This window comes from Nicotiana tabacum, chromosome 19, assembly GCF_000715075.1.
Source record: "Nicotiana tabacum cultivar K326 chromosome 19, ASM71507v2, whole genome shotgun sequence".
Classification (NCBI taxonomy): domain Eukaryota; kingdom Viridiplantae; phylum Streptophyta; class Magnoliopsida; order Solanales; family Solanaceae; genus Nicotiana; species Nicotiana tabacum.
The window spans coordinates 61,171,500-61,185,675 of record NC_134098.1 but is presented as its reverse complement, the minus strand read 5'-3'; the positions used below and the strand labels follow the sequence as shown (position 1 = coordinate 61,185,675).

The 14,176-nt window shown below is 33.5% G+C and overlaps 1 long non-coding RNA gene across 3 annotated transcripts; it reads left to right on the top strand.

The window, feature by feature from the left end:
• Positions 1–278: 278 nt before the first annotated feature.
• LOC107798342 (uncharacterized) lies at positions 279–3,084 on the top strand. Of its 3 annotated transcripts, none has more exons than XR_012702710.1 (4): positions 279–635; positions 1,716–2,007; positions 2,398–2,471; positions 2,925–3,084. It is a non-coding gene; the product is annotated as an uncharacterized LOC107798342 (long non-coding RNA). The 3 variants fall into 3 exon arrangements; XR_001650876.2 differs by lacking the exon at positions 279–635 and adding an exon at positions 642–1,405; XR_001650875.2 differs by lacking the exon at positions 279–635 and having other exon boundaries at positions 642–2,007.
• Positions 3,085–14,176: the final 11,092 nt, after the last annotated feature.

Below are 14,176 nucleotides of genomic sequence, written 5' to 3'. Positions count from 1 at the left end.
ATTAATTAGAATTCACATTATAAATATGAAGTGGTCTGAATAAGCAATTACTCTCCTTAATGTTTGTTATTAAAAAAATAAACTTATTATGATTTATATAATGTAAAATAAATGCAACAAATTATAGTTGAATATAGAATATTATTACATTCTTCAATTTGTAGGAGGTGAAGCTGAAATAGTCATAAAAATAAACATACAGATGAAATCATACTCAACCCATGTTTTTCTTACTTTTAATACTTAAAAAAAGAAGAAGTAAAAGTAACCAAATAAAAAAGAAAAAGTGGTCAAACTCAAACCCAAAGTTCCTCTCCATAAACGTTCCCAAGCCCATACCCCACCCCATGCCAGCCCCCAACGAACCCTAGAATCTCATTACCCTCAAACCTCCCCGTAAAATCCTATATTCCCCTTCCCCAAATTCATCCAATTGAGCAACTTCCACCGGCGATTTCGTCTCTTCGACCTATAAATCACTAATCCAAATCCGACGACTCCTTTTAATCTTTTTCGTCTTCTCTACCTCTTTCATGATGCTACTACCATCCCCTTAATTACAATAACAAGGCTGTGATTTAGCCAGAAATAGGGCGGATAGTGGATAAGATTTGTTGGCTGCTATATAGTCAGTCGTAAGTATATTTTTTCGAGTTGATTGCTTAAATTTATGCAATTTGGAGAAGTGCTATTTCCTTGTGGATGTGATTGTACTTTTTCGATGTGTGTTGGTTATTTCAATTTGACTTGCTTTTTGGGTTTTTTTGTTGCTTTCTTTGCTTCAGTGTTTGAGCGACTCTAATTTTTATCTCCATACATTTTTTTGAGGCTCTTTATCCTGTAAATTAAGTCAGTTCATGTTTTAATTTCTGGGCATATAATAGCAAAGTTCTCTAATTGGAATTTGCAAGAGCTTGCTTTGTTAACTGATCTTGGCACCACTTTTATGTTTGTTATCGTTTCAAAAGATAAAAAGGATTCTTTATCAATTGCTCATATCTGTTTAGTGTTAAAAATAATCATGGATTTTACTGGTAAATATATATAGACTTGGACATGCATGAAATTTCACATTGATTGTCCACTCAGTCGTATGCCTTTCAGTTTGGTAATTGTATTTTTACAAATGATTGTAAATAAATCTCCTTGTAGTCTTAATTTTTGAAAGAAAAATACATATTCCGTGGAACATCCTCTGTACAATAGACTTAAGTATCTTCTCTACAATTGAGTTGTGCTTCTATTGACTGAGAACTGAATAAATCAGTCTCTGCATATATATTTTAAGGTTGAATCTCTGTCAACATGAGAATGGTGATTGAGTATAAGGTGTGTGAGCTCTTAATACCTTCTTACTATTCTGTATGAATCAGACAGGGATGCTTCAGATGTCACTGCTACCAAGGTAACTTGATAGTAAAAGACAATTGAAGTGTAGTTACTTTAACTATTTTTGATTCTTTCTCTTCTAATATCATGCTTCTTGGACTCAAAATCAAACATTGCTTAGTATTACGTGATATAGAGCTTAAAATTACAATCAAATTCTAACTTAGAGGGGCTTTTAAGAGCATTTAGTTACCACCAGGACATTTAAAGATAAAGGGCAACTCTTTTTTCCCTATAATAATTGATGCCATGGTATGCGCACATCCTGTAAATACCAAATTAAGTTACTAGCTCTAGAAAGGGGTGAATTTTTGCTTATGTTGTAGGTGTCTGCGAGGAGAAGCCAGAAGCTATCTGACAAGATACAGAAACTAGTTTCTCCTTTATGGCAAGATAATCAATTACTAGAAGCTATATTTTAATAATCATTCTGTTTACTAACTAGTTTCACACTTTATATTTAAGTATGTAATAGTTAATATCTAAATAAGGTTTGACTCAAGTGCAGATGGGCACACTGTTAGTACTGCATGAAGCTGCAGTATCTGGCAAGGCTCTTCATGGTCAAATACAAGTTTAAAAATCTCATCTGATGTGTTGCTAATACAGTTTGCATATGTGAGTGGTGCATTATATTTATTGTACGATTGATAATTAATCTGTTAATTTGATAATCTCATTATTTATTTCAAACTCTTAGAAGATTGCAACATAAGATTCATTTTTAGGTGATATGCAAAATTACTCTTAAGAAACTTGTATCTTTTAAAAAAAAATATAAAATTGCAACATCAACTTGGAATTGTAATTCTACCTATTTATCTCCTGCCACTATCATAGGAAATCGTGTGTATATGAATATCTAGTTATCAAGAAATTAGTAAAATTCTAGTAATAACCTTTTAGAAGGCATTGTAACTTTCTTGATGTTTACTCTCTTCTTCCACATTTTACTAAATTAACGAGGATGTGTCAACTCTTACTTTATCTTGCTGATTGAAATTTCAGAGACGGCCAAAAGGAGTCACTCGTAAATTCAGCCTAGCACTGCTCGTCCCAGGTTATCTAAATTGCTTGTCCAGGTATATCCTTTTGCCATTTTAATATTATTCCTTGCTTTACATGTTGTACGATACATTATGCTCAACGCTTTGATTTTTTCTCTGAACTTTCAACAATATGTAATGCCATGATTTATTTGGAGGTTCTGCTAGTTTGCTGAGAGATGTTTCCAACTTCATTAGAAGTCACAAATTTGAGACAAAAATTATACAGTACTCAAGACCTTAATGTCCATCAGTTTTGGATTAATTAGGATGCCATAAAAGGATAGTGCTTAGGGTAGAGATGAAGGTTTACCGGTGTCAGCAGTAGTGGTTACTGAAGTTGTTCATTTCATAAGTCTATCTTGTATATAAGTTGATATGAACCTTAGTTGGATTTGATAAGTACTTCACATATTATAAAGAAAAAGTTGCTTTCTGTTATGAGGGTTATCAAAATGATCATTGGCATTTTTGATCTTTAAATTGCAGGGACAAAGGTTCGTCGAAAAGGAAAATGGATGTTGGCCAAGGAGGAATCCATAAACAGTTGATTTTGTTTTCCATGTGTTATGCACAATTGAATGTATTATAGAGTGGTGTATACTTTATAGAATAGATGGTAATGAAAAGTTCATGTCATTTTTTTCAATTGTATTTGGTGGTGTTTCTTATAATATGATATGTTGTTGGGTAAAGTAGTAAAATTAGCTGCCAATTAAATTTTTTTTTTAATAAAAAAGATACTTCCGTGGCGACCCAAGTTGCCACAGATAATAGGTTTCAGTGGCAACCTCAGAAAAATTAAACACTTTATGTGGCGACTTGATATTGCTACTGTAGGTCTTTGGTGGCGAGTTGGTCGCCACTAAACGTACCATTGTCGTGGCAACCCATTTTTGAAGAACTTTCGTGGGTCAATCTGGTGGCGGTGAAGGTCGCCGCTAATATATATCTTTTTGTGGCGACGATGAATGGTCGCCGCTAATAAGTATCCGCCACTTAGTATAGTCAACGACTAGGGGTCGCCACGGCATCGCCACGAATACCTTTTTGTGGCGCCTTTTCTAGTTTCAGTGGCGAGATTTGTCGCCACCGAAAACCCGATTTCTTGTAGTGATTTACGGTGTCTTCCGATTTGGTGTTAGATTTTTATTTCGACTCCAAAATGACTTAGTCTTTGTTCTGAGCTAAACCTAAACAAATATAAACAATTCACAAATAAAGACAACCAAACCTAGAATTATTCTGGATAACAGATACAATAGATATTGATGGGAACCTAGCAACACTAAGACGAACAGTAAAAGATGTAAGGAGATGTTCAGAGGAAACTATTTTCTACATGGAGAACTATTTGTTCTACTTTTAAAAGGGTTATTAATATCAAAGAGTTCTGTTCATGATAGAGTTAACCAAAGAGTCATAAGGAAGTATACACCCGAAATATCGTCTACGAAGAAATACTCGATAAGATACAACCACATTCCATATTTCTATAATATAGGTACACATATGTCTGACTTAACTAAATTGATTATATTCACATATTTAATCGACTAAAAATATTAAATTGCATGGAATTCTAATCACAATCAAATTTCTAATTTCTAGTGTCGAGAGACCAGAATAGCCCTAAAATATTAATTGACTTCTAATTCCATGTTGGATATAACTGTAATTTAAAAATTCGGCATAATATTAAATTGCACGGAATTCTAATCACAATCAAATTTCTAGAGCAGAATAGCCCTAAAATATTAACTGACTTGTAATTCCATATTGGATATGACTGTAATTAAAAAATCGGCCTAATATTAAATTGCATGGAATTCTAATCACAATCAAATTTTTAACTTTAATGACGTTATGTACTACCTATTCTTTACTTTTTGGTCTTCAAATTCAAGTTTTGAAAGGATTTGAGAATCTTGTTGAGGAGAAAAATATGGATGTCGGTTATCTCTGCTATTTACACTTTCACTTCATCACTGTAAACCGTAAGTTCTTACCATTCTTTACAGAACTTTGGTTATGTACTGTTGAATCTATTGTGAAGACACTTTGCATTCTAGGTGTATGTAAAGCTTACTTATGCTTCGGCTTGGTTGGAGATTTCTCATGGTCATGTAATAAGCTTTTATCAGAATTGTTTGATTTCTTCTGCTGGTTGTAGAATTGATATTGTTTTCTTTCATCTTTGTCGTGCCATAATATTTATATGATTTATTTTCTCAATTCTAACCCTTAAAATATTTTAATGGTCTGAATTTGGCAAGTCCTTCATATAGCATGCATAAACAAATATGGATACCTGGATTAAGATTTGCATAAAATTATCTTGTAATTCTAAAAGGGATATTCCAATAGAATAATTAGTACTAATTGGATCGAAAGGTGCTTTAGATCTACTTTAATGAAAAAACACACTATATCAAATAAACACTAACTGACTAAATACAATTGTATATCATATTCATTGATAATTATAACAATCTCTCTCAGACACTTCACTATACTCCAATTATCTTTCCTAGCTCAATTTCTCTATGCACGTTATTTATGTTAACATAATGAAAAATAAAGTTTCAATATAAAATTAATATTCCATAATATCACTAAAGTAAGCCATCAAAAGAAGATGAAATAAATAATTTAGAATAAATATATATATTAAAGATGAAATAACTCAATTTTTCAAATATTATATCTCACTTTTTATAACTGCTTTAATTTTTTATTACAAAAAACGCCAAAAACGAAAAACGTTGAACTGTATGAACAATTGGAAATTACACTTAATTTCTGATTATGAGAATTACTCATGCAAAAAAGAAAGTAAAGAAATGAAAAAAAAAAGAAAGAAGCTCCATTGGTGTTACGATTATAATGCATATAGAAATAAAAATATAAAGAATAATTTTAGAATAATTTCCTTACGATTTGATATGTATCTTTCTTTTTTTAATTAACTATTCCTTAAATCTATTTATCATTAATATAAAGAAACTATGAATTGACAAGTTTACCCTTTCTTAATATTAATTATTAATTATTAATTAATTCCATCAAAATATCATTTTATTAGTTTTTTTTCTTTATTTATTCTATTAACTTTTATTGCTTAAATAAAAATAAAAAGGAAGTAATAGGAGTGCTCTAGAACTAGAAGTATGGTGTACTTCATCTTCTTCGTTCATCAGTCCAACTCCCCCTTCATATAACTAAATAAAAGTGTAATCGTGAGGGTAAATTAGTCAAATTATACTCTTTTATAATTATACATAAATTGAAAGAACTACTTCAAATAAATTAAAATAAGGGAGATAAATATAATATTCAAAACAATATGGGATGTTAGTGTTATAAAGTAAAACCTGAGTTGAGGAAAAATATCTAAAATTATCCCAAAAGTAAACGTGTATAAGAAAATATTTTATATGCTTTTAATTTGTTCGGTTACAATTTCCAATAATTTTTATTGCAATGATAGTAAATACTAAATACAACTTAGAGACGGTAGCCCAGTCCCTAATGTTTACATGGGTAAAAATATAAAAAATTTTAACCAAGAATAACATTTTAAACTTAAGAAGCATTAAGTGGATGCAATCTAATAATATTTTATACCTCATAAAAAATATAATATAATTACAAATAATATTATAAGGGATAACGTGCACCGCACGTTCATAGAGACTAGTACTATATTATAAGTACGAAGCTACAAAGTTAAAGTTAAATTATCGTAATGTCCATCAAAAGCTGATAGACTTTTATATTCTTCAAAAGTTAAGTAATACCTTCAATATTAGTATACAACATATGTGAGCTACAAGGTTAGTCATGGAATTTTAAATTTTGCCTGGAATTCTAAGAGAATTTATTAAGATACATGTATCTAACCTATTTACGTTATAAAACGTTAATTTCAGTAGTAAATTCATACATGTATCACTAAATTCTAGAACTAAATTTTACAATTCCTATATTTTATCTTGCTGTTTCTTATCACTAAATTCTAGAACTAAACTTGTTGATGACACTAAGTTTTCTCATGCAGTTAAAAGACTCACAAAGTATGTAAATTGCTGAAAGTGATGAATGTTGATCTTATTTTACTAATTCCAAACACCAAAGTTCCTTTATTTTAGAAAGATTCAATTCGTTTCATTTTAGCTACATGATGACGAACAATTTCAATCAACCACAAAATCTTTAGTTTAATCATCGCTTAAGACTATATATAATGACCAATATGGATCGTCGTACACTGTGTCTATTGTAATAAACAATAAAAGTTTAATAAATAGATATGTTTTTTTTATTCACATCAGTTACAAAAAAAAATTACTTATTTGTTTTTATTTCCCAGACGTTTCATTTTCCATTAACATGCATGTTTGTTGATCATGTTTCACTCTCATATTCCTTTTTCTCTTCTTGGTCAGAATATAATACATCTTCCCATAAATCTTGTCATTCTTCCCATTTTTCAAATTAAAAGCAAGTGATCCAATAAATGAAATTTTACCTCTTCACCTCCTTATAGCCGATAAATCACCTCCTTATAGCAGATAAATTAAGGCTTCGCCTTTCCGGCCTTCTATATACAATGTAAATCTACTTTTTTTCATAGCCATCACAAATCTAGAGTACATTTGATGAGCCTGAATAATTGTCCTTTCCCCTAACGGATTTGAGTATGAAAGAGCCACTCCAAAGAGCGAATAGTATTTTTCGACCACGCTGCTCCAAGCATGTACAATTAGATGAATTTTATTTTATGCAATTTTAAGTGTTTTTTTTTGTCTAAATTCTATTTTGTGGTTTCTTTTTTGCTTTTATTGTTTTGAGCATATACATATAAATTTGCCCACAATGAACCTATAAATAAACATAACATATATGATTAGGGATGTTCAAAATCGAACCGAAACCGAAAACCGAACCGAAACCGAAGCTTAATGGCTTATTGGTATCGGGTTAACGGTTTAACGGACGGGGAACAGATTAAATTTTTTTTATTAACGGCTTATCGGTTTGGGGGCGAATTATTTAATTTTCTTAACGGATAATCCGTTAACCCGTTAAGTATATATATATATATATATATATATATATATATATATATATATATATATAAAATTTATTTTTATCCATATATATATATATTAAATATCAAAAACCCTCCCACTTCTTCCAGCTATTAGCTTAGCTTATTCTCCCACCCTACAACAAGATTGTTTAAGCTGCTGTCTATGGTTCACCTCTGCTTTTGTTTTTTTAAACTAATGCATGTTGTCTATGTTTAATAGAAGAACAACAGTGTTGCGCCACAACTTTTATCCCACAATATTGACGATAGTACTGTCTTGAATTATGTTCTGGGGAAAGAGCACATCTGCGTTTCCTGTAAATTATTTACTGCTTATAATCCATCCCTATTTCTATACATAACTGCCTTTTGCTTGGTGTTGTTTGTATGGTTAATGATATAGCGTGAAATGCTTGGTTGAGAGTTTAAGTTAGAAATTTGAAGTTGTTGTTTGAACTTTGAAGCTGCAGAAATTCAAGCATTGTGAGGCGTTAGCTGCAGGCCAAATATTTCTATGTAGACTGCTCACTTATGGATTAATCATTTTGAAATATGTATTCTGGGCTCATGTAATGTAGTCTGCTTTGGGATTTAATGGTAGGCATTAACAGACATGTATGTCTGGACTCATATGTAGTCTGCTTTGGGATGTAATGTAGCCTACAATGTGTTCTGCTTTTTTCACTCTACAACACACGACACACTACATCATTCTTATGTAGGCGTTAACAGACATGTATGTCTGGACTCAATGTGTAATTTCCTATTCTAAATTTGTATGCTAGGCGGTCAGCACACAATTAATGCAAGCAATATAGATTGAATTAGGCCGATAAGCCGCTCGATAACCGCCCGATAAGAGCTAAACCGATACCAATCCGCCCGATATCTTATCGGGTGGCTAGCGGATTAATATATTTAAAAGCCGATAACCGTTAAGCCAAACCGTTAAGAGTAATTAACCGCCCAATCCGCCCGATAAGCAGCCCTATATATGATAAACAAAAGTACAAAGAAGTACTATTAAATGACGTTTTCCCCCCAAAAGTCAATATTCACGAACCTCAAAATGAAGGATATTCTTTCACAATTTTTTGAAAGCAATATTCAGTATATTTTTGCTTTGCAATGACAATGAAATATCAGTCGAATAGGCTTACCGTTTATCAGTTTGAACTTGTATTTTTTCCTTCAATTTTTGTGTGACTCATCACCCATATATTCTAATATTATTATTTTTACCATTTTAAAACATTTGTAATTATTAGTATGGGATACACGTGCAACGTGTCCAACGACTAGTATTATCATAAATAGCTTGCATTCGATTAAATCAGAAAGATACCTTGTTCTTAATGTGTTATAATTCCAAATGAAAGGCTTTTTCAAGAATGATAATTCGAAATCTCAGGATATTTGACCTTTTTAATTCAATTTTAAAATTAACAAATTACTTAGATGAACTGCAATAGAAGGAAGATTGACAAATCCTCAAATAAATGGCTCCAGTTTAAGGATTGGAGACACGTTTTTATTGATTACACGGATGAAGAAGATTTTAAGAGATTTTATGGCAGGCGCTCAATGCTAATCTATGGAATGCTAATGAGAATCAGGAGACAGATGCGTGATTGCAAGGCGGACATGGAATCCACCTTGACACTGGTATGTCAGGTGACACTATAATACCTCCCATGGCATTACCACGATTGGCCAGCATTAGAGAGTATTTTAGACCCAATTGGAAATCTGATTGCCTTGTACAAAGCTACGCTTGCTCGTACTAGACCGACAACGGCCAAAGCTCGAATTGAAATTGACTTGACTCAACCTAGGCTCAACGAGGTTGACCTTCCTTCAACCAGTAGAGTACGAGCAAGTTCCAAACTTTTGCTTCTTTTGCAAAATTCAAGGATACTCAGACAATAAGTGTAGGATGCAACTGCCTAAGAATACTTTACAAGGTCCGTCTAAGGATGGAAAGCTGAAGGAAGTTGTGCAGCATGATAATAAAAAGAAAGAAGAATGTGTAATTTCCTATTCTGAATTTGTATGCTAGGCGGTCAGCACACAATTAATGCAAGCAATATAGATTGAATTAGGCCGATAAGCCGCTCGATAACCGCCCGATAAGAGCTAAACCGATACCAATCCGTCCGATATCTTATCGGGTGGCTAGCGGATTAATACATTTAAAAGCCGATAACCGTTAAGCCAAACCGTTAAGAGTAATTAATCGCCCAATCCGCCCGATAAGCAGACCTATATATGATAAACAAAAGTACAAAGAAGTACTATTAAATGACGTTTTCTCCCCAAAAGTCAATATTCACGAACCTCAAAATGAAGGATATTCTTTCACAATTTTTTGAAAGCAATATTCAGTATGTTTTTGCTTTGCAATGACAATGAAATATCAGTCGAATAGGCTTACCGTTTATCAGTTTGAACTTGTATTTTTTCCTTCAAATTTTGTGTGACTCATCACCCATATATTCTAATATTATTATTTTTACCATTTTAAAACATTTGTAATTATTAGTATGGGATACACGTGCAACGTGTCCAACGACTAGTATTATCATAAATAGCTTGCATTCGATTAAATCAGAAAGATACCTTGTTCTTAATGTGTTATAATTCCAAATGAAAGGCTTTTTCAAGAATGATAATTCGAAATCTCAGGATATTTGACCTTTTTAATTCAATTTTAAAATTAACAAATTACTTAGATGAACTGCAATAGAAGGAAGATTGACAAATCCTCAAATAAATGGCTCCAGTTTAAGGATTGGAGACACGTTTTTATTGATTTCACGGATGAAGAAGATTTTAAGAGATTTTATGGCAGGCGCTCAATGCTAATCTATGGAATGCTAATGAGAATCAGGAGACAGATGCGTGATTGCAAGGCGGACATGGAATCCACCTTGACACTGGTATGTCAGGTGACACTATCAGACCTCCCATGGCATTACCACGATTGGCCAGCATTAGAGAGTATTTTAGACCCAATTGGAAATCGGATTGCCTTGTACAAAGCTACGCTTGCTCGCACTAGACCGACAACGGCCAAAGCTCGAATTGAAATTGACTTGACTCAACCTAGGCTCAACGAGGTTGACCTTCCTTCAACCAGTAGAGTACGAGCAAGTTCCAAACTTTTGCTTCTTTTGCAAAATTCAAGGACACTCAGACAATAAGTGTAGGATGCAACTGCCTAAGAATACTTTACAAGGTCCGTCTAAGGATGGAAAGCTGAAGGAAGTTGTGCAGCATGATAATAAAAAGAAAGAAGAATGTGTAATTTTCTATTCTGAATTTGTATGCTAGGCGGTCAGCACACAATTAATGCAAGCAATATAGATTGAATTAGGCCGATAAGCCGCTCGATAAGAGCTAAACCGATACCAATCCGTCCGATATCTTATCGGGTAGCTAGCGGATTAATACATTTAAAAGCCGATAACCGTTAAGCCAAACCGTTAAGAGTAATTAACCGCCCAATCCGCCCGTTAAGCTGCCCTATATATGATAAACAAAAGTACAAAGAAGTACTATTAAATGACGTTTTCCCCCCAAAAGTCAATATTCACGAACCTCAAAATGAAGGATATTCTTTCACAATTTTTTGAAAGCAATATTCAGTATGTTTTTGCTTTGCAATGACAATGAAATATCAGTCGAATAGGCTTACCGTTTATCAGTTTGAACTTGTATTTTTTCCTTCAAATTTTGTGTGACTCATCACCCATATATTCTAATATTATTATTTTTACCATTTTAAAACATTTGTAATTATTAGTATGGGATACACGTGCAACGTGTCCAACGACTAGTATTATCATAAATAGCTTGCATTCGATTAAATCAGAAAGATACCTTGTTCTTAATGTGTTATAATTCCAAATGAAAGGCTTTTTCAAGAATGATAATTCGAAATCTCAGGATATTTGACCTTTTTAATTCAATTTTAAAATTAACAAATTACTTAGATGAACTGCAATAGAAGGAAGATTGACAAATCCTCAAATAAATGGCTCCAGTTTAAGGATTGGAGACACGTTTTTATTGATTACACGGATGAAGAAGATTTTAAGAGATTTTATGGCAGGCGCTCAATGCTAATCTATGGAATGCTAATAAGAATCAGGAGACAGATGCGTGATTGCAAGGTGGACATGGAATCCACCTTGACACTGGTATGTCAGGTGACACTATAATACCTCACATGGAATTACCACGATTGGCCAGCATTAGAGAGTATTTTAGACCCAATTGGAAATCTGATTGCCTTGTACAAAGCTACGCTTGCTCGCACTAGACCGACAACGGCCAAAGCTCGAATTGAAATTGACTTGACTCAACCTAGGCTCAACGAGGTTGACCTTCCTTCAACCAGTAGAGTACGAGCAAGTTCCAAACTTTTGCTTCTTTTGCAAAATTCAAGGACACTCAGACAATAAGTGTAGGATGCAACTGCCTAAGAATACTTTACAAGGTCCGTCTAAGGATGGAAAGCTGAAGGAAGTTGTGCAGCATGATAATAAAAAGAAAGAAGAATCGATGGAAGTTACAAACTCTAAAAAGAATTCTTTTGGTAAGAATAAGAAGAATCAGAAAAAAGAAAGTGACAATACACATACTCTAAAGATCCAAGGAACTCGACAGAATGCAGTAACTTGATTAAAACTTATCAATGATTTTAGTCCCACGGAGGTCATTGATTCAGAGAATCAAGTGATTAGTGAAGACATGCCAATTCAAGGAGATAAGGAATCAGAGGAAGCCTCATTGATAGTAATACAAAACCATGCGAATAGGACTATTGAACCTGTAGATGTCTCTGCTCCATTGATAATTGGTAGAAATAGCGATGGTTTGGCCAGGAAGAAATGTAATAAAGGAAAGAAGAATAAGAACGGGGAATTAAAGACTTCAATTAAAAAGTCAAAAAATAGAGGAAGAAGAGAACTCAGGCGTCTAAACAGATGGAATAACAACTGCAAGCAACATGGTAGGAATTGGTTACTATATCTGAGGATCAAACTAGGAAGTTGACTTCCAAGAAATGGTAGAAGTTCCAGTCCAAGGCCACCTTGCAAGGACTGCCTGAATTTGATGTGTCGGAGCATAATGGTGGAGATATGGCTTTCCCAGTATTGAATCTGGAGTGTAGGAATTCTCCTGGGTGAACTCAAAGTTGGGATCTACTGTGCCAAATGATGATATGGTGCAAAACACAACGTTGACACAAGTTGATGAAAGAAGAAATATAGATAATCTAAATGAAGATATGCTCCAAGTACATGATGTAGAAAGTGGAGGTCAGGTCAGATGATGAATATGCAAGAAGACCTCATAGATTATTAAATTTCGAGGATGCAGACTTTTCACAGAGTGTACAGGATAGGATAGAAAATTTTAACAATCTTTCTACGAGAGGGTCAAGAGGAGCTGGTGGAGCAATTCCTACATGGCCCGCACCTAAGGCCCCAAATACAAATAAGAAAAAGGCAAACACTTTAACCCTTGATGTTTCCCATGATTAGTTCATTATCATGGAATATTAGGGGCATGAAGGCCCAAAAAGCTTGTGGGAGACTAAAAACTCTCATATCATCTTATATTTATTGCATTACAAGAACCATGACAAGGTTTTCAAAGATAAGATGTTATCAGACACAACTTGGGGTCCAACATAGTTTTTTTTAACTACAACAACAAAATATGGCATTTTTGGACAGATGACCACGTAGTGAATATTGTGGAAGATACTGAACAACAGGTAACATGTTAGATTTTTCATCACATGAGTTCTACACCATTATATTTGACAGTAGTATATGCAAAGTGCAAGGCTCACTTACGACTGCAATTATGGGCAAAGTTAAGAGATATATCAAGCAGAATTCAAGGTGCAAGAGGAATGGATGGTGACTTCAATGTGATCACCGATTGTACAGAGAAGAAAGGTGGCAGACCTTGTTGGCCCAAGTGAAGTTTTTTTTAAAGATTGACAAAGGAAGCTCAGGAATGAACCAGGTCCATCCGTACACAGATACGGGCAGATTCGAGCATTAGGAATGCACATGAAGGAGATAAGCTTAACTTGTTATATCTGATATCTCCTGATCGAAAAGGTTGCATATTTGATAAGGAGAAGGACTCCTTACTCAAAGAGAACACTATCTAAGATAAGGGAGAAGTTAGAAGTTGAGGATAACTAGAACTCTTCCACCAAGGAAGAGTAGCATTAGAACTCTAGTTGTTTCGTATTCTATTAACTCTATATATTGCAGGATGTTCTCATTCTATAGGGACACACACAAAAGCAGAAGTTAAACATGAGTTGAGAGCAAAATAGCAAGGCATTTTGCAACAGTTCTTGTGTGATTCAAGTGTGCGAACCTGAAGCTACATGAACCAGATAGAAGAACCAGTTCCAAGTGTCTGTCTTTTATTCTAGTTCAATTATAGTAGGTGATTTTCAAATTGTACCTTTCAGCTTTATCTAGAAGCAATTATAATAGGTACTCGAAGTATTCAAGTTAGAGTTAACTTGAAGTTGTCGCAATAGTTAGAGGCTGGTTGCCACAACGGGATTAGAGGTAAACCTTAGGTTTACAAAGAGTCTTTATAAATG